This window comes from Phaseolus vulgaris, chromosome 10, assembly GCF_051622355.1.
Source record: "Phaseolus vulgaris cultivar YP4 chromosome 10, ASM5162235v1, whole genome shotgun sequence".
Taxonomy (NCBI): Eukaryota; Viridiplantae; Streptophyta; class Magnoliopsida; order Fabales; family Fabaceae; genus Phaseolus; species Phaseolus vulgaris.
The window spans coordinates 17,229,295-17,251,203 of record NC_143507.1 but is presented as its reverse complement, the minus strand read 5'-3'; positions in this window follow the sequence as shown (position 1 = coordinate 17,251,203).

Genomic DNA, 21,909 nt, shown 5'->3' with positions numbered 1-21,909 from the left:
TTATGTATGCAGAGTTTTTTTTTTTTAAATTGCATACTTTGGAATCTATTTTATAACATCTAGCAATGGTATATTAATTTATACCTTTCGAAACATTTTCAACAACTCTATCAGCTTTTCGATTCTTTTGTGCTACTGCAACTCTTGAAGGAAATGGTAAATGGACTTTCTGCATTGTTTGCTCTAGTGGGATCATATGATCAGTAGAGACTATTGTACCGTCCCGCGGGTTGACCAAAAGTCAAAGTCAAAGTCAACACATGGTGGGACCGCTGGAGGGCCCCAAAGAAGGGAAAGAAAGTCAACAGGTTGACTGCTTGGGGGATTACCAGGTTAGGGCGTCGCCTCGCAAAAGCAACGCCTCGCAGAGGCGTCGCCCAAGAAAGGCGTCACCAGGCTAAGGCATCGCCAGGTTAAGGCGTCACCAAGTTAAGAAATAGTCAAATTAAGACATCGACGGTGTTACCCCCCGATACCCATGGATAGGAAAGACCATGGAGGGGGCAACACCGTGAGGAAGTCTCGGGCCCCGATAGCTCAGAACAGCAATGAAGAGAAGACAAAGGTGGCTTCAAGGCCACAGTCCTAGTACCAGTAGGGAGTAACCTAACTCATGAAGTACCCACGCCACCGCTGGGAAAACCTGGGACAGATACGACCCATGAGGGGCCACGCCCAGGGGAGAACCACGTGCATGGAACGAGAGAAAGGAAGATACACTCCAAAGGTGAGTGACTAGAAGTTGGGGCGCATGATCTGGCACCCAGAAAGTCACCCCCTTTGCGCCAAAGGCACTTCAAGAAAGGAGGGTTTGCACGATGGATTAACCCTAGGTTGGGTTACGGCGTTGTAGGGCCCTCCACGAAGAGTCGCGATCAAGTCAGAAGAACACGTGGCAATAAGCGCTGAAAACATCAAGGCTTTCCTAAAAGTTTGCTAAGGTACGCGTTAATTCAGTTAAGATTTGAATGTTCCAAGGAATATTTTTATACGCTTTCAATGCGCTTTAACGCGTTTTAAATACGAGAGGTGTATAAAAAGGGACCTGGGAACGTTTGAAGGGCGATCCGAGTTTTGACCTAATTCTCGTAACCTTACACCGAGCACAAACCCTAGTTGTTTTCGCTGCGCACCCACTGTGTGCACAAGACGATTAGGTCTACACAGTTTCAGTCATTCAGCTATTTTTCGACCACCTTCAGAACATTCTTTACGGTGTTCCGATACGGAGGTGCGTCACCTTTGATGTTTCTCGCTAGCTGACTTGATCGTCGGAGTGCAAACAACCGCGAGGGCGCCCCTTTGTTCACTGATTTTCAGGTATTCACAGACGGAGCAGAACGAAGGTGCCCTAGCTCGCGAGGACAAGCCACGCATAAAGACAACCCAGGTCAACCGGCGGGAACATCTGGCACCCACCGTGGGGCCGATATAAAACATCAGTCCCACTACACAAGTTTTATGTTCCAGTTCTCAAAACCCAGATAAGTTAAGAAGGTTTCCAGAAATTCACGAACATGAGACCTGCACGCGCTAGGAGTGAAGAGATGACCATGCAACAACTCATGGGCATGATGCAAGAGCTGCAGGAAGCAATGGCAGCATCGAAAGCGGAGCAAAAGCGCATGCAGGCGGATCTCACAGCATCTCAGGCGAGAAACGATGAGCTCCACCGCGCCAACGAGGAGTTACGCCGTGGATGGCGCGACGTAGATGACCCTGAGACTGCCACCCCACCCAGAGAATTCTCAACACCATTCTCACAGGCAATCCTAGAGACTGCAATCCCCAACACATTCACGGGACCCAAAGTAACCTTCACAGGGATGGAGGATCCTGAGGCGCACCTCACTGCGTTCCACACCCAGATGATGCTGGTAGGCGGTTCTTATGCCGTAAGATGCAAGCTCTTTATGAGCACTTTGACAGGGATGGCCATGGATTGGTTCATCAGCCTCCCAGAGGGTCACATCACGTCTTTCGCACAACTTTCGCGGCTATTCAGAGAGAAGTATGTTGAAGATGGTTGCTGCTCCTTCAAGATTGTGTTTGATGAAGACTTCTATGTACATTTCATGTGTATTTTGCTGTGCTTTAAGTATGTCTTAGGTAGTGCTTAGAGGTTGTCTAAGAGAGGGCTTTTTGCTGAGTAACTCACCTCATAACCACTGACCATGTGATAAGAACAAGCACAAGTTTTCTTAAACTGTTTTTCACATGTTTTACAAAAAACACGTTTACTGTATAAAAATAAATCTGTTCTTTTCTAAATAAACAGATTCATTTTTAAACTGATGCCTTGGATAAGTCTTGTGAAAATTAGATTTTGTGCATCAGGTATTTTGACTAAGTCTTCTACCTTTCAAAACGACTGAGTTTTAGACAGTTAAACTTTCTCTGTTTTCGTTTTGAAAAATAAATCTGTTCATCTGTAAATGAATAGATTCTTTTTGTCTCTGGTGCCATGTCAAGCTTAAACGTTTTCAGTTTTATCTCTACACCAGAATGGTTGACTAAGTCTCCTCACTTAACAAATTCTCTAACTGCTTTTTGAAAATAAATCTGTTCATTTTATTTTCAATCTGTTCATTTTATAACAGCTTTAACTGTTTTTTTTTAAAACTGTTATAAGTTGGTTTTCTATAAAATGAAAACTTGTTTCTGAGTTTATCAATCGTTCATACATTTTCAAAAACAAGTTTTACTGCAGAGAATCAAAAGTTTACAAAGGATTAGCATTTGTTCTTCAAAGATTTCAAAAATCACAAAGTGCTTGTTCTTGGTTTGGTTCCAAAAGCTTGGTGTGAGGTGCTCCTACTGTTCTAGCAATCTTGCCTACTGGTTTAAGGCAGATCTTTGTATCCTCAATCAGGTGTAATCGTTTCACTTCTCATTTCTTGTAATTGTTTGGTTGAACACTCTTCTTGATAGGTTTTCTTGGAGAGTGTGTGTGAGCTGAAATAGGTTTTTTCAGCAAGAGTACCTAAGTTCTTGTAGGTTTCAAGAACAGTGGGAATTGTACTTGGTTGTACTGTGTTTTAGTGATTTCCACCTGGTTTTGGTGAAGACTGGATGTAGCTCAGTTGAGTGAACCAGTATAACTGCTTGTGTTCATTCTCTCTCACTCTCTGCAATTTCGTTTCTGCATAATTGATAAAACAACAAAGAAATAAATCTGTTCAATTGAAAATAAATCTATTCTTTCTGGGCACTGTGCATACTGTTCTTAATTTCTGAAAAAGTTGTTTGAATCTGATAAGAACATATATAATCTGCTAAAAGCCACTGGAACAGATTGACTGTGATAGGTTGCTCAAGAAATTGTCAAAGCCATTAATTGAACCTTAAACAATTGCTTAAAGTTGAAGCTTGCTGTTTTGTGATTCATTGTTCTTAATTTCTGGAAAATTGCTTGACATCAAGAAGAACACTCATAGTTTGTTAAAAGCCACTAGAACAGGAGGTTTGTAAAGGTCACTCAATTAATTGGCATGCTATCAATTGAACCTTAATCACTTGCTTGAAATTGAAGTTTGCTGTTTTGTGGTTCACTGGTTTTCGTTCTAATATCAGTGTGTGTGCATCTGGAAAATCTATCTGCATAATCTTGTGATTAACCTTGCTGTATAAACGCTTTTCAATCAAAAACAGTGCTGAAATAAATCTGTTCATTTTCACATAAATCGATTTATTTTCTTTAAACTGTGTTAAACACTGTTTCTGTGAGAAAGTTTTAAAAGGTCAATTCACCCCCCCTCTTGAACTTTGGCACTATTAAACCCAACAATTGGTATCAAGAGCTAGGACTTGTATTTTAATCAAGTTTGTTTGTAATAATGTCTGAGTTTAATGTGCTTTTTGCTGAAGGATCTGCTGTTAATAGACCACCTATGTTCAATGGAATGAATTATGCATTTTGGAAAGTTAGAATGAGAATTTTCATGGAATCCATTGATGCATTAATTTGGGAAGCTGTGGTCAATGGACCTTATGTGCCAATGCAGGTTTTCAAGGATGAAGAAAAGGTAAAGCCAAGATCAGAATGGAATGAGACCGAAAGGAGGAAGGCTCAACATGATCTTGTGGCCAAGAACATCATAACCTCTGCATTGACAATGGATGAGTTCTTCAGGATATCTCAATGTAAGTCAGCTAAGGAGATGTGGGAAGTCCTAGAAGTGACTCATGAGGGTACTAAAGATGTGAAAAGGTCAAGGAAACATGCTCTCATCCAAGAATATGAACTGTTCAGAATGCAACCCGAGGAGAGCATTGCTGATGTGCAGAAAAGATTCACCCATATTGTGAATCACCTCACTGGCTTGGGAAAAGAATTTGACAGAGAGGAACTCAACATAAAGATATTGAAGTGCCTCGACAGAAGCTGGCAACCAAAGGTGACTGCCATATCTGAAAGCCGTCATCTGTCAAAATTGGGAACTGCCTCATCTGTCAAAAGACTCAAAGAGCAGGAAACAACAGAGAGAAAACCCAAAGGTCTTGCACTGAAAGCTACTGAACTGGATGAGATCAAGGAAGAAAAAGAAGATGCTGAAGATGATGATACAATCAGCCTTCTTACAAAAAGATTCAGCAAATTCCTGAGGAAGAAAAACAAAAATAGGAACCAGCAGAAAAGAAGGTATCCCAAACCCAATGATTCAAATTCCTCTAAATATACTTGCTTTGGCTGTGGCAAAACAGGGCATATCAAAACAGATTGTCCAGGCAATCAAACAAAGGACAAATCTGCCAGCAAGAAATTTGAAAGGAACAAGGGAAGAAGAGCTTATATCTCATGGGAGGAAAATGAAGTGTCTTCAACCAGCAGCTCTTCAACTGAGAATGAGGAAAGCAATATGTGCTTCATCATGAAGGATGAGGAGTCAAGTTCTGATTCAGTAAGTAATTTTTCTGCTGATTCTGATAACTATGATGATTTGCTTGTTGCCTTCAAGGAAACACATGATGAAGCAAATAGGCTAGCTGTAATATGCAATAAGCTGCAAAAGGTAAATAATGTGTTGGCACCTAAAGTAAAAACACTTGAGGAAGAATTGCATAAGGCCAAAACAGATTTGGTAAGCCTTGAACTAACTTGCTTGCATGCCTCTATTAAAACCTGTGAAAACTGCAGAAAATTGGAAAAACAAGTGGAGTATTTGCTGAAAACCCTTTCCAATTTCACCAAGGGAAGAGAAAACCTTGAGTCTCTCCTTGGATCACAGAATGCTGTTTTCAATAAGAATGGACTTGGTTATACCCCTGGAAATGTAACCAATGTCAAAAAGCTTTCAAGTTTTTTTGTTCCAGCAAAATCAGTTTTTTCAGCTTTTAACAGTGGCAAAAAGGCATCTCATGTAACCTGTTTTTACTGCATGAAATCTGGTCATACATCTAGGTCTTGCATTGCTAGAAAGCATCTTGTTCCTAAGAACTTAGCAAAATGGCTACCAAAGAGAAGGCTTTAATCTGTGCTGGACCCTATACTGAAAAGGGTACCATTTGTATCATTTTTATTCTGTTTTGCAGATTGGCAGCAAGAAAAATCAGTGGTACTTGGATAGTGGTTGTTCCAAGCATATGACTGGAGATCTTACAAAGTTTACCAGCTTGAAGCTCAAAGCAGAAGGACATGTAACCTATGGTGATAATAACCGAGGGAGGATTTTGGGCAGAGGCACTGTTGGAACAGGGAACTCAACAACCATTGAGAACGTGCTGTATGTAGAAGGACTCAAGCATAGTCTTCTCAGCATAAGTCAGCTTTGTGACAAAGGATACAAAGTGAATTTTGAGTCAAATGGCTGCACAATCTCAAGTAATTCATCTAGTAAGGTACTGTTTACTGGTAAGAGAGTGAATAACATTTATCTGTTGAATATCATGGAAACTGATCCGATCGGTCATCGGTAGTCGATGACGTCAGCAGCAGAAAACCACGTGGACCACTCGCAGGGTGACACGTGGACCAGGTGACAGAGAGATCAGGGAGGCGAACGCCAAGAACGGTGATCGATGGTCAGTAACCAAGTGGTCACCAACAGACCAGTTCCCAGATGAACGCCTGGGGGCAGAACGCGAGAAGCAATAGAACACTGATCAGTCATCGGCGTTTCGTGTTACACGCAGTTAAACTGGGACTGAGGTTCCCAGCGAGAGCGTTACGCATGGATCTCGCATGAGCACATCTCAGGGAATCACGCACGAGAGTGGCCTGAGGGAGCTAGTAAACCGATTAGTGATTGGTGACTCCCTCAACCTATTACGTGCGTGAAGGGCAAGCCGTCTACGCAGAGAGCAACGCTTGGTGAGTGTGCCTAGATCAGCCACACCTGGCGTTCTCCTGAGAGTATGCGATTTACCCAGATGGAAGAAATATGCTAAGTTACTCCGCAAGGGAATAACTTAGCGCACAAAGAGAAGCGCTAGAGCCCTTCAAGTAGTGACACGTGTATGGTCAGATGTGAGTCGCATGCCTCCACGTGTCATCATCTGAGAAGGGCGCGGTCCAGATAAAGGTGCACTCCGTACCGCTAAAGGTACAGACAAGCGCAGCCAAGCGCAGAGACGCGCGGACACGCACAGACACTCACACTCTACTGATTCTGGAGGTACGTTGTCTCAGAAAGCATAACAGGGTTCTGACACATGCCAGAAGGGCATAACAGAATTCTGTTAGGCCCAGATACAGAGGGAGGCATAAAAGAGAATCAGGGTGAGATTCAAAAACAAAAAAAAAAGAGCAAGAGTTTTTTCACACACACTACTAGTTTTTCTCATTTGGTGGTTTTGTGATCTAACTTGATCGTCGGAGTGCAAACGGCCGCTAGAGGCGCCGTCTGTGTGTTTTGCAGGTCGCGTTTGGAGATCCTAGAGAAGGTTCTGAGGGTGATTTCGTAGATAACACAGTCGCGTAGACGGGGCAGAGAGTGCAACGAAGCGATTCCTCCACGCGCAAGTTGTCGGCAGGATCAGAAACTAACTCTTCAAATGAGTGTTTGCTGTCCAGAAGTGATGAGTCTTGGTTGTGGCACAGGAGGTTAGCTCACATACACACAAATCACTTGAATAAATTGAAATCTAAAGATTTAGTTTCTGGTTTGCCTAACATTAAATTTCAGGACAACAGGCTTTGTGATGCTTGTGTGAAAGGTACATAAATCAAATCCTTTTTCAAGTTAAAGGATATTGTCTCTACAAAAAATCCATTGGATGTGTTACATATGGACTTATTTGGTCCATCTAGAGTTGCTAGCTTGGCTGGAAATTTGTATGCTTTAGTTGTTGTGGATGATTACTCTAGATTTACATGGACTTTATTTCTTGCACATAAACATGATGCTTACACTGCCTTTAAGAAATAAGCAAAAATTCTGCAAAATGAAAATGGTTGCTGCATAAAATCAATTCGAAGTGATCATGGGGGAGAGTTTCAAAATGCTAAGTTTGAGAGGTTCTGTGAGAAGCATGGGATAGCACATACCTTTTCAGCCCCTAGGACACCCCAACAAAATGGTGTAGTTGAAAGGAAAAATAGGTCACTAGAGGAACTAGCTAGAACCATGTTAAATGAATCTAAGCTTCCTAAGTATTTTTGGGCTGATGCTGTTTATACTACAGGTTATGTCTTAAATAGGACCTTAATAAGACCAATTCTTAAGAAAACCCCATATGAATTGTATAAGGGCAGAAAACCTAGTGTGAGCCACCTTAGAGTATTTGGGTGTAAATGCTTTGTGATCCTGCCTGATGACCAGAACGCTGGAAACTGCCTCGTCAAAGGATCGACGTGCGCACCGCTTCGAACCTCCGTCCTTCCTCAAGATCTACCTCAAGAACCTGCAAAAGAACAGAGCGACGCCGCTGCGGCCGATCGCACTCCAACGCCCAAGTCAGTGACCGAACCACCAAATACTAAGAGCAAGAAGAAATCTCAAGGAACCGTGCAATGTCTCTCTCACAGTGTGCTCTAGAAACTCGCAAGCGTAAAGAGTATAATCTGAACGCGCGTACCTCGAAAGTTCGTTGAGAACTCTTATATACCTGGTGACTTTCTCTCTCCTGGCAGTTACAGACTTGGACACGTGGCTCGCATCCAACTGTACACGTGCCACCATCTAGAGCCTCCTTGACTTGGGCGCTGCTTCTATCTCTCATTTGGCTAAGTTACTTATGCATGGTGGCACTCCAAACCGGCACACAATGTTCTACCACACGAAACCTTCGATCTTGTGTGCGGTGATCTGGGCCACTGGCTCCGCTTCGATCCACTTGGTGAAATACTCAATCGCCACCACCAGGTACTTCATCTGCTTGATCGCCAGCGGGAAAATTTCCCAGGATGTCGATTCCCCACGTATGAAACGGCCAAGGGCTGTAAATCGACTTCAACTCCTCGGGAGGCGCCTTGTGCCAATCGGCGTGCTGTTGGCACTGTTTGCAACACTGGGCATACTTCTTGCAATCTTCTCTCATCGTTGGCCAGTAGTAACCTGCACGGAGAGTCCTCGCGGCCAGAGCTCGACCCCCGACGTGGCTTCCGCATATACCTTCGTGGAGCTCTGCCATGATTCTCGTGCACTTATCGCCATGAATGCATTCCAGGAGTGGGTGAGTGAACCCAAACCTGTACAGATCGCCATCAATCAACGTGTACTTGCTAGAATTTTTCTTTACCTTCCTAGCCTCTGTCGGATCCAGTGGGAGAAGGCCATCTGCCAGGCATCGCTTGTACTGCGTTATCCAGGTGTCTGGCTCATGGATAGCGCACACCTGCACCATGTTTACCTTCTCCCCTCGACATGCTCTAATTCTCGGCGATCTCAGAGTTTCTTGCGTCAGGGACTTATGACTTCTCGCTGCTTTCTCCGTCGATTTGCTTATCTGAAGAACCAGGTGATCTGCCACAAATGCTCTGGGCGTCTTCAGAGTTTCTTGAATCACCGTCCTCTGGCTACCCCCCTTGCCTGAACTGGCGAGCTTAGCTAGCAAGTCAGCTCGGGCATTCTGCTCCCTGGGCACATGCACCACTTCAAAGGAGGCAAAGGAACTCTTCAATTCCTGCACATACTCCAAGTAAGCCGCCACTTGCGGATCCTTAGCCTGGAACTCGCCTGTTACTTGCCCTGTGACTAGCAGCGAGTCACTCTTAGCCATTAGCACCCTGGCTCCCATCTCTTTGGCCAGCAAAATCCCGGCGATCAGCGCCTCATACTCTGCTTGATTATTACTAGCTTTGAAGGCAAACCTCAAAGATTGTTCGATCAACACGCCGTTGGGTCCTTCCAAAATGATTCCAGCACCGCTACCCTGCTGGTTCGACGATCCATCCACCGAAAGTACCCAACGGAAATCGTCCCCTTCTACTCGTGTTGCCTCAGATGAGAGCTCGACCACGAAATCTGCAAAGATTTGCCCCTTGATCGGGCCTCGGGGTTCGTATTTGATATCAAACTCTGACAACTCTACTGCCCACTTCACCATCCTTCCCGCAACGTCAGGCTTCTTCAAGACCTTCTGGATGGGCAGGTCAGTCATCACCAGGATTGTGAAGCTATGGAAATAGTGGTGCAACCTCCTCGCCGAAAACACCACAGCCCGCGCAGCCTTTTCTAGGGCCTGATATCTCATCTCGGGGCCCTGCAACACCTTACTCACAAAATAAATAGGCTTCTGAGTCTGGCCTTGATCCTGGGCGAGCACCGCACTCACCGCCCTCTCAGTTACAGCAAAATACAGCCTGAGAGGGGCTCCCACCAGCGGTTTGCACAAAACCGGCGGGCTCGCCAGATACTCTCTCAGCTTGACGAAGGCTTCCTCGCACTCCTTCGTCCAACCAAACTTGTTATTGCGCCTCAAGCACTGAAAGTAGGGATGGCCCTTTTCTCCGCTAGCTGACACGAAGCGAGACAGGGCTGCCATCCGACCTGTTAACTGTTGAACCTCCTTCACCGTAGCTGGGCTCCTCATCGCCAAGATGGCAGCACACTTATCTGGGTTGGCTTCTATCCCCCTTTCAGTTAAGAGAAAACCCAGGAATTTCCCAGCCTCCACGCCAAAGATGCATTTCTCTGGATTCAGCTTCAACTTGTACTTGGCAATCGTTGTGAACAATTCCTCCAAGTCTGCCACGTGCTTGCTTTTCTCCGGCGAGGTCACGACCATGTCATCGACGTAGGCTTGCACGTTCCTTCCCAACATCGGTGCAAGTACTCGATCCATCAACCTCTGGTACGTGGCCCCCGCGTTCTTCAGCCCAAACGGCATCACCTTGTAGCAGTAGCACGATCTCTCCGTCATGAAGGCTGTCTTCTCTTCATCCATGGGATGCATCTTAATCTGATTGTACCCCGAGAAAGCATCCAGGAAGCCCAGCAACTTACACCCTGCAGCACTATTTACCAGGGCGTCTATGCTCGGTAAAGGATACGAATCCTTTGGACAAGCTTTGTTCAGGTCGGTGAAATCGACGCACATGCGCCATTTCCCGTTACTCTTCTTCACCAGTACGACATTTGCTAGCCATTCAGGGTACTGGACTTCCCTGATGTGGCCTGCAGTGAGGAGTTTCTGTGTTTCGTCCCTGATCGCCTGCCTCCTCTCCTCGTTGAACTTTCTTCTTCTTTGTCGCACTGGTCTCACCAAGTTATCCATCGCCAGATGATGGCATAAGAAGTCGGGATCGATCCCGGGCATGTCCGAAGCGGACCATGCGAACGCGTCCAGATGCCGCTCAATCACCTTGGCGATCTGGTCCTGGAGCTCCACCTCCAGGGATCTTCCCAGCTTGAAGATCTTCCCCCCGATCTCCCTCTCGAGCCACTGCTTGACGGGTTTTGGCCTGGTCTCACTGGCGATCACCGCCCTGGCGATTCCCAGCTCTCTCGCTTCCTCAGGGCGATTCCTTGCCTCTTCCTCCTCCAGACCAGCGCTCTTCTCCCCCAGCTCAGCGTCCACCATCTCCACGTCCCTTCCGGCGGTCTCTTCTGTTACCTTCGATCTAGGCTTCACACCAGGAGGCGGGGTGGTCGTTACGTAACTCACCGATCTCTTGTTTTTCAGGCTATTCTCATAGCACTTCTTCGCTTCTTTCTGATCGGATCTGATGGTGATAACCACCCCCTCCATGGACGGCAACTTCACCTTCATGTGCCGAGTCGACGGTATCGCACCTATCCTGTTGAGTGTGGGCCTTCCCAACAGGATGTTGTATGCTGAAGGAGCGTTTACAACGAGGTATTTGATTTTCTCCGTTCTCGAACCAGCCTCACCCGTAAACGTGGTTCTCAACTCAATGTACCCCCTGACCTCCACCTGGTCACCAGTAAACCCATACAAGCACCCTCCATAGGGCCTCAGCTGGTCGAGGGCCAACTCCAGCTGCGTGAAAGTCGGCCAGAACATCACGTCTGCCGAGCTTCCCTGGTCCACCAGAACTCTGTCGACCTTCCTTCCTGCTGTTATCAAGGAAATCACTATGGGATCGTTGTCATGGGGCACAACGTCCCGAAGATCCTGTTTGGTGAACGTAATGTCCACCTCCGGCGAGTGATCTTCAAACATATCCACCGTCATCACAAACCTCGCGTACCTCTTCCTCTGTGATGCGGTGCATCCACCTCCTGAGAAACCCCCTGCAATGGTATGGATTTCTCCGTGCGTAGGCATCTCGTGCTGCTGAGCTTCAGCACCTGCTGGCTGGGAGCTCGATGCACCCCCCGTCCTTCTGTCCAGCAAATAGTCATTTAGGAAGCCGCTCTTTACCAGATCGTCGAGCTGGTATCCCAATGCTAAGCACGAGTCCACCGTATGGCCAAAGCCCTGGTGAAACTCACACCAGGCGTCTGGCTTTGGTCCCAGCACCCTGTCGCCGACCTTTTCTGGCGCCTTCAACCTAGCGGATATGTTGGGAATGGCGATCAGATCCGCCAATCCCATGACAAACTTGTGCTGAGGTGGGCGATTGTATTCCTGGCGTGCTGGTTGCCTGATGACGGTGGGCGCCTGATGATCCTGCCTGTTGACCAGAACGCTGGAAACTGCCTCGTCAAAGGATCGACGTGCGCACCGCTTCGAACCTCCGTCCTTCCTCAAGATCTACCTCAAGAACCTGCAAAAGAACAGAGCGGCACCGCTGCGGCCGATCGTACTCCAACGCCCAAGTCAGGTGACCGAACCACCAAATACTAAGAGCAAGAAGAAATCTCAAGGAACCGTGCAATGTCTCTCTCACAGTGTGCTCTAGAAACTCGCAAGCGTAAAGAGTATAATCTGAACGCGCGTACCTCGAAAGTTCGTTGAGAACTCTTATATACCTGGTGACTTTCTCTCTCCTGGCAGTTACAGACTTGGACACGTGGCTCGCATCCAACTGTACACGTGCCACCATTTGGAGCCTCCTTTACTTGGGCGCTGCTTCTATCTCTCATTTGGCTAAGTTACTTATGCATGGTGTTACTCAGTGCATAGCTAACTTGGGAGTGCGATCTCTACTGGAATTGGCGAGTTAGGGTGCCTTCATACACCTTCCCTGTGGTCTCGCCGGCCGCCTTTATAATCTGCACCTCCTTCATCTTCGGCGATGTGCTTGCTCTGGCGATCTCCAATCACTTGGTCGCCTGAGCTTGCGTCTGGCGACTTCATCTTCAACTTGATGATCGCCGGTCCTGGTGTGCTGGAGGTCGGAGCACGCCAACATAATAACTGGCGACCTCAGGAGCCCCCCGACTTCCTTCCCTTCTGCCAACCTGGCGTCTCGTCAACACGCCTATACTGTAGCGGAGTGCCACGTCATCACTTCCGACTACCAGGGCGGTACACTTTGTATTGAATAATGGCAAAGAAAATCTTGATAAGTTTGATGCTAAATCTGATGAAGGTATGCACATTGGTTATGCTTTGAATGGTCATGCATACAGAGTCTTCAATAAAAGGTTGCTTATTGTAGAAGAATCAATGCATGTTGTTTTTGATGAAACTGATCATAGCATATCTAAAACTGTTGTTGATGACCCTGACAGTAATGAATTTTGATCCTGCCTGTTGACCAAAACGCTGGAGCTTTGCCTCGTCAAACTTGAATCGACGTATGCATCGTGTTTGCCTCCGTCCTTCACCGCGATCCACCTCAAGAACCTGCAAAAGACGAAACGGCGCCGCTGCGGCCGATCACGCTCCGACGCCCAAGTCAGCGACTGAACCACCAATTACTTAAGAGTAAAACTCAAGAACTCTAAGGAACCGTGACCAGTTCTCTCTCAGTGTACTCAAGACTCGCAAGCGTAAAGAAAACAATCTGAACGTGCGTACCTCAGAAGTTCGTTGGAAACTCTTATATACTTGGGCACTTTCTCTCTCCTGGCAGTTACACATCTGGACACGTGGCTCGCATCCAGTTGTACACGTGCCTTCATCTGGAGCATCCTTGACTTGGGCGCTACTTCTGACTCTTCTTTGGCTAAGTTACTTATGCATGATATACTCAGTGCATAGATGTCTTGGAGCGTGATCTCTTATGGATGGCGAGTTCGGGTGCCTTCGTACACACCTTCCCTGTGGTCTTGCCGGCCGCCTTCATGATCTGCACTACCTGTTTCACCATATATGTTCAAGTAAGCTGTCCCCCGACCTCATCCTCTGGCCAGCTGGGAAGTGTCTATCTGCCTTCATCTTCGGCGATGTCCTTGTTTCGGCGATCTCTAATCACTTGGTCGCCTGGGTTCACATCTGGCGACTTCATCTTCAACTCGGTGACCGCCGATTTAGGTATGATGGAGATCGGAGCACGCCAACTTAATAACTGGCGACTACGCGAACCCCCCGACTTCCTCCCCTTCTGCCAGTCAGGTGTCCCATCCGACACGCCTATATAATAGCTCGACGCCACGTCATTACTCCCGACTACTAGGGCGGTACACAAGCTGATGGAGATCAAGCTCAAGAGGACATGGAGGCCAATCAACAAGATCAAGAAGAGGTGGAGGCACAAATGGAGGACACCCATGGAGGTCAAAGTCCACCTCAAAGGATTACAAGAAGCATGTTCAAAGCTTTGGGAGCTAGAGGACATTTATTTTCTCTTTTTGTAATTTCTTTAGTTGAAGGTGCTTAGAGGGAAACATTAGAAACCTCTTTTGTTTTAGCATCTTTTAGGCTTTAGTTAGGAGCTTTAGGAGGGGGGGTGTATTAGTAGATAGGTGTAGGTGTAGTTTTTGGGAGGTGTCATAGTAGAAAAAGGTCACACCTCCCATGTGACTTGTTTTTGGTGGGAATTTCAAATGAGTTTATTTGAAATTTCCCACCTATTTTTCAGCACCTTAGGCTATAAATAGAGGTGCTTCCTTTGTAAAATTCAGATTGGAATTAATCTAAGAAAACTCTACTCAAATTTTGAGTGACCTTTGGAGAGCTTTTGGAGCCTTCTTCTCTAGTCTTATCTTGATGGATCAATGGAGTCCTCAAGTGGCGGCATCACTCTCATCTAGGAGCTTTCCACACTTCTAGTGGCGAGATCATCCATCCTCCTTCCATCTTCATGAGCATTCTCTTCTCCTTCCTTTCTTCTTCTTCAATTGTTCATGTTGCTTTGTGTTCTTGAGTTTTTCAGTTTCGGTTTTTCTATTTTCCAGCACTATGTTCTGTTTTGTTCTTAATTCTGTTCGGTTCATATGAATTGTTGTTTAATTCTGTTCGGTCATTCCAGCAAGAACAATGATCCAACTCTAAGAAAAGTGCCTCTATATTTTCCAGCTCAAGGTGATTCCTAAGAAGGTCAAGAACCTTTCTCTATATGGCTATTGGAATCACATCATGTGGTATCATGAGTCTTAGGTTCATTCTTGTTTAATTGTTGAAGTTGTGTCCACTTTATTTCAAGAGCTCTTTATTTTTCTTGCAATTTAAGTTTCTGTTTTAGAATTTTACTTTAGTATTCTTGCTGTTTTTCTTTTACACCAAGTGCTTGTGAAAAGGTTTATGGCACTCATAATTCTTATGAGTATGGTTGCTCTTTTGGAATGGCATTATCCTTCCTAGAGTTTACCTTAAGCTTCCTTTCACTTGTTGTTAAAATTTGTGATGTGTCTTTTAATTTTGTAATCATGTCAAGTTTTGTCTTAGTCATGTTATTCCATAATTGTCATTACTTCTAGTAGTACTTTTATTGTTTTGATTGTTTCTTGCTTTGGTGTCATATAATTTTTCTGAATTGATGTTGATCCTTTGTGCATTTTCTTTTTAGAATTGAGTTCATACTTGTATTCTAGACCTATACAAGTTCCAATACATCATTTTCTATTATGTCTTTGGTAGTTCATCATCCTGTTTTTTTTATTCCTATTAGGATTCCTCTGTTTCTGAAAAGAAGTGCTTACTGTTTTTCCTTATTGCAATTGATTTACTTACTGGAAAATTCTGAAATTCTGGATTTGAGATATTCAAAGTGTTAGAAAAGAATATAAAAAAGAATCATTCAAAAATACGAAGTACACAAAAAATGATAAATAAAATAAAAAAAGTGTACAATTCTGCCGAAAAAAATACGGTAATCTGGCAGCGATTTTGAAAAATTTATTTCTCTCAATTGGCTTACTGTTTTTAATTGATTCCAGTGCCATTATTGAGTTAACATCTTGAAGTTTCTGTGGTTTAAATTTCATAATCCAGTTCGGTCTACATCATTCCAGTTAAATCAGTGAATATCAAGCACAGTTTGCCTTTTAAAAAAAAAATTTCCAGTAGCTAATTTTTTTGTTTTCTTCATCTACTCTAGAACTTTTCCTTAAGTATTCTTTTGTGTGCCTACTTTTCTCATTGAGTTCTTTATTTTCTTGATTGTCTTTCATTCTTACTCTTTGAGTTTGTCTCACATATAGTTTTCCTTTTGCAATTACCTTTCTTTGCTTATACCTTTTCTTGTTTGTCTTTATTGTTTCATTGGTTTTGTGGTGGTTGCTTTTGAGATTGGTGTGCTTGCTTTGACATCTTTCATTTGAGGATTCCAAGGCCTCAAGATGAGATTGGTGCAAGAACATTATTTCTTTGAGAGTGACCTCTTTTTCTACCTCATTTCACTTCGGCAGTTTCAATTGCAAAGCTCACTGTTTTTGCTAATTTTTTAACTTGTTTGCTGTTTTGTGTGTTTGCTGTTTTTAATTACAAATGGCTGGATTTTCAAGTGATGCATCCTACAAGCAGAATTCTCCTTCCAAAGCTTCAATTCTTGGTGAATTACATGAAGCTCAAAGAACAATTAGACGGTTGGAGGAGAAAATGCAAAAGATGGAGGTCCAACAAGCTAGACCATCTCCTTCTATCCATGATGGACATCATTCTCATAGACCATCTTCAAGAGCTTCTTCAAATGATGTTGGCCGTGAAGATGAGCATAGGAGAAGGAGACCTCCACCCCAAGTCCATGGACAAAGACATCATCACCAAGGGGAAAGAATTCACTACGGCAATGGCTTCTATCATGATGCAAAGTCCAAGCTTCCTTCGGTCAAGTTACCTTGTTTTAATGGTTCTAGTGATCCAAATGTATATTTAGATTGGGAGGCTAAGTGTGAACAAATTTTTGAGATCCATGAGATCCAAGATGAGCATAAGCTCAAGCTAGCCACCCTAGAGTTTAGTGATTATGCCATGAAATGGTGGCATGGAATTGTAAAGGACATTATCTATCACAAGGGTCCTCCCGTGGACTCTTGGAACTCTTTAAAGGATCACATGCGCGCTAGGTTTGTGCCCCCACATTTTAGGAAAGACCTCATGTTGAGACTCCAACGGTTTCAACAAGGCACGCTAAATGTGGATGAATATTATAAGGAGCTTGAGACGCTTGTGCTTAAAATTGAATTAGAAGAAAGTGAAGAAGCCATGGTTGCTAGGTTTGTGAGTGGTTTTAGGAAGGATATTCAAGACATTGTTGAGTTACAAGAGTATTCATCATTGGGCTCTTTAGTTCATCTTGCAATGAAGGTGGAAGCCCAACTTGCTAAGAAAAACTCTTTTAAAAATGCTTCCAATGATGGATACTACTCCAAGTCTTGGAGAAACAAAACTTCTTTTTCTAAACATCCTTCCAAAGATTCTTCTTTCAAACCCAAGGAATCTAAGCCATCAACTTCTAGACCTAAGTCTCCCACTAGAACATCTAATACTAAATGCTTTAAATGTATGGGTTATGGTCATATTGCTGCAAATTGTCCTTCCAAACGAAGTATGTACATGCATGAGGGCATTGTAGTTAGTGAGCATGATTCGGATTCTCCTAAGCATTCATTGCATTCTCATGCATCTAGTGAGGAAGAGAGTGAATGTCCACTTGAAGGGGACTTTTTAGTTGTGAGAAGACTTCTTGGACAAGTTTCACAACCTTTTGATGAAAGTCAAAGGGAAAATATTTTCCATACAAGATGTCTTATTCAAAACAACATTTGTTCCTTGATAGTGGATGGGGGTAGTTGTGCAAATGTGGCTAGTACAAGAGTAGTAGATAAGCTTGGATTGCCTACTATCTCTCATACAAAGCCCTACAAATTACAATGGCTTAGTGAAGTAGAAGAAATAATTGTTAATAAACAAGTCCTCATCCATTTCTCCATTGGAAAATACAAAGATGAGGTATTATGTGATGTTGTGCCCATGGAAGCCACTCATGTTCTTTTGGGAAGGCCTTGGCAATTTGATAGAAAAGTTTTACATGATGGCTTTACCAAAAAACTATCTTTTGAATTCCATGGTCACAAGGTTACTTTAAAATCTCTCTCTCCAAGAGAAGTCCATGAGGACCAAGTTATCATGAAGAAAATGAGGGAGAGTGAAAAAGATAAAAAAGATAAGAGTTCTAAGCCTACACTCCTTGTGTCTAGGCGTGAAATTGAAAGGGAAATAGTGGCTCATCATCCTCTTTTTTTAGCCATCCCTAGAACTCTTAGAGTAGAATCACTTGTTGATAGTTCTCATTGCTTGGAAAATTTGGTAGAAGAGTTCCAAGATGTGTTTCAAGATCCTCCAAATGGACTTCCACCTTTGAGAGGGATTGAGCACCAAATTGATTTGATACCGGGCTCTTCTTTACCAAATCGTCCAGCATATAGGACCAATCCAAGTGAAACCAAGGAAATTCGCCAACAAGTTGAGGCTTTGATTGAGAAAGGGTGGGTGCAAGATAGCATGAGTCCTTGTGCTATGCCTATCATCTTAGTGCCAAAAAAGGATGGCACATGGCGAATGTGTTCGGATTGTAGGGCCATAAATAACATAACCATTAAGTATAGGCATCCCATACCTAGACTAGATGATTTGTTGGATGAATTACATGGTTCTAAAATCTTTTCAAAGATTGATCTTAAAAGCGGCTACAATCAAATCCGTATCAAACCGGGTGATGAATGGAAAACGGCTTTTAAGACCAACTTTGGTTTATATGAGTGGTTAGTTATGCCTTTTGGTTTAACTAATGCACCAAGTACCTTCATGCGCCTCATGCATCATGTTCTTAGACCTTTCATTGGTAAGTTTGTTGTGGTTTACTTTGATGACATTCTCATTTATAGCTTATCTTTGAATGACCATAGGTTGCATGTTAGGCAAGTTTTGGAAACCCTTAGGAAGGAACATTTGTATGCTAACCTTGCTAAATGTATGTTTTCTCTTGATCATATAGAATTCCTAGGGCTTGTTGTGAGTTGTAAAGGGGTCCATGTGGACAAAACAAAGGTGGTGGCCATTCAAAATTGGCCTACACCGAAATCTTTGAATGAGGTCCGAAGTTTTCATGGGCTTGCTTCTTTCTATAGAAGATTTGTCCCAAACTTTGGTACCATTGCCGCACCACTCAATGACATAGTGAAAAAGGATGTGGTCTTTCATTGGGGAGAAGCACAACAAAATGCTTTTGATACTTTGAAAGAAAAATTGACTAATGCTCCCATCTTGGCCCTTCCTAATTTCACTAAGACATTTGAGATTGAGTGTGATGCTTCAAGCATAGGTATTGGGGTTGTTCTCCTTCAAGAGGGCCACCCTATAGCCTATTTTAGTGAGAAATTGAAGGGAAGTCATCTCAACTATTCCACCTATGATAAGGAATTATATGCACTTGTTAGGGCTTTGTTTACTTGGCAAAACTATCTTTTTCCCAAAGAGTTTGTGATACATAGTGATCATGAATCTCTTAAATATTTGAAAAGCCAAAACAAACTTAACAAGAGGCATGCTAAGTGGGTGGAATTCATTGAGCAATTTCCTTATGTGATCAAACACAAGCAAGGCAAAATAAATATTGTGGCGGATGCTCTTTCTAGAAGATACACCTTGCTAAATCTTTTAACCTCTCAATATCTTGGTTTTGATCACATTAAGGAACTTTATCATGATGACCTTGATTTTTCTCCCATCTATCAAGAGTGTCTTAAAGGAGGACACAAAGACTTTTTTATTCAAGATGGCTTTCTTTTTAAAGGAAAACGTCTTTGTGTTCCCCAAAGCTCTATTAGATTATCTCTTGTTAGAGAAGCTCATGAGGGGGGTTTAATGGGACATTTTGGGGTTGCTAAAACTTTGGATGTGTTGCATGAACATTTCTTTTGGCCACATATGCATAAACATGTTCATAGTTTGTGTGATAAATGCATAGCTTGCCGCAAAGCTAAGTCTAAAATGCATCCCCATGGTCTTTATACTCCTCTTCCTATCCCTTCAATGCCTTGGGTAGATATATCTATGGATTTCATCTTAGGCTTACCCAAGACATCAAAGGGAAAGGACTCCATTTTTGTGGTAGTGGATCGTTTTTCAAAGATGGCTCACTTTATTCCTTGCCACAAAGTGGATGATGCATGCCACATTGCAAACCTCTTCTTTCAAGAAGTGGTTCGCTTGCATGGGATTCCTAGGTCTATAGTGTCCGATAGAGATCCTAAGTTCTTGAGTCACTTTTGGAAGACCTTGTGGGGCAAGCTTGGAACTAAGCTTTTATTTTCTACCACTTGCCACCCACAAACTGATGGTCAAACCGAGGTGGTGAATAGAACTTTGGGACAACTATTGAGATGCTTTATTTCAGGGAATCCTAGAGTGTGGGAGAATTTACTACCCCATGTTGAGTTTGCATATAACCGAGTAGTAAATTCTACCACCTCCCATTCTCCTTTTGAGGTGGTCTATGGGTTTAATCCCCTAACACCTCTTGATCTTCTTCCTATTCCCCTTCTTGGAGATGTCTTGTGCAAAGATGGGGATGAAAAGGCTTCTTTTGTGAAAACTTTGCATAAAGACATCAAGAAGAGAATTGAGAAGAAGGTTGGCAAGTATGCTGAACTTGCCAATAAAAGGAGAAAAGAATTGTTGTTTGATGAGGGCGATTGGGTTTGGCTTCACTTGAGGAAGGATCGTTTTCCTACTCAAAGGAAGTCCAAACTAATGCCTCGAGGGGATGGACCTTTCCAAGTCCTCAAGAGGATTAATGAAAATGCTTATGAGTTAGATATGCCTGATACATTCTTAGGTAGTCATACTTTTAATGTCAGCGATCTAACTCCCTTTTCTGTAGGTCTCCAGAATTCGTGGTCGAATTCTCTCCAACTCGGGGAGTATGATGGAGATCAAGCTCAAGAGGACATGGAGGCCAATCAACAAGATCAAGAAGAGGTGGAGGCACAAATGGAGGACACCCATGGAGGTCAAAGTCCACCTCAAAGGATTACAAGAAGCATGTTCAAAGCTTTGGGAGCTAGAGGACATTTATTTTCTCTTTTTGTAATTTCTTTAGTTGAAGGTGCTTAGAGGGAAACATTAGAAACCTCTTTTGTTTTAGCATCTTTTAGGCTTTAGTTAGGAGCTTTAGGAGGGGGGGTGTATTAGTAGATAGGTGTAGGTGTAGTTTTTGGGAGGTGTCATAGTAGAAAAAGGTCACACCTCCCATGTGACTTGTTTTTGGTGGGAATTTCAAATGAGTTTATTTGAAATTTCCCACCTATTTTTCAGCACCTTAGGCTATAAATAGAGGTGCTTCCTTTGTAAAATTCAGATTGGAATTAATCTAAGAAAACTCTACTCAAATTTTGAGTGACCTTTGGAGAGCTTTTGGAGCCTTCTTCTCTAGTCTTATCTTGATGGATCAATGGAGTCCTCAAGTGGCGGCATCACTCTCATCTAGGAGCTTTCCACACTTCTAGTGGCGAGATCATCCATCCTCCTTCCATCTTCGTGAGCATTCTCTTCTCCTTCCTTTCTTCTTCTTCAATTGTTCATGTTGCTTTGTGTTCTTGAGTTTTTCAGTTTCGGTTTTTCTATTTTCCAGCACTATGTTCTGTTTTGTTCTTAATTCTGTTCGGTTCATATGAATTGTTGTTTAATTCTGTTCGGTCATTCCAGCTTTCATTCCCTTTGTTGATTCAATTTGACAATATTTGGTTCATCCAAATGAGTTTGGGATTTGGTACTAGTTTTTGGTGAGTTCTTGTCTTAGAACAATGATCCAACTCTAAGAAAAGTGCCTCTATATTTTCCAGCTCAAGGTGATTCCTAAGAAGGTCAAGAACCTTTCTCTATATGGCTATTGGAATCACATCACAAGCCCCCCAGTCTTAAGCGAAGACTTGTCCAGCGAAAAGACTAAAGGAGTCACGTCACTACCGATCTACGTGGTGCTGGCGCAGAATTCCAAACGTTTGTACTTTCTGCTTTCCTAACGCTCCACCAAACACTCTTCCAATCGCTCGACACGTGGCTTCATCAACGGTTACCTTTAATTGTCGTTTGCGCTTCCAAAACCCATTCGAAAAACCCTTAAACCCATTTCACTTCTACTGTTCCATCACCTCTTTGCCTTCTCAAACGCTTCGAGCTTCTTCTGCAAAAACTCACGACACTCCCCAACCTTCTGAATCTTCAACCTCCTTC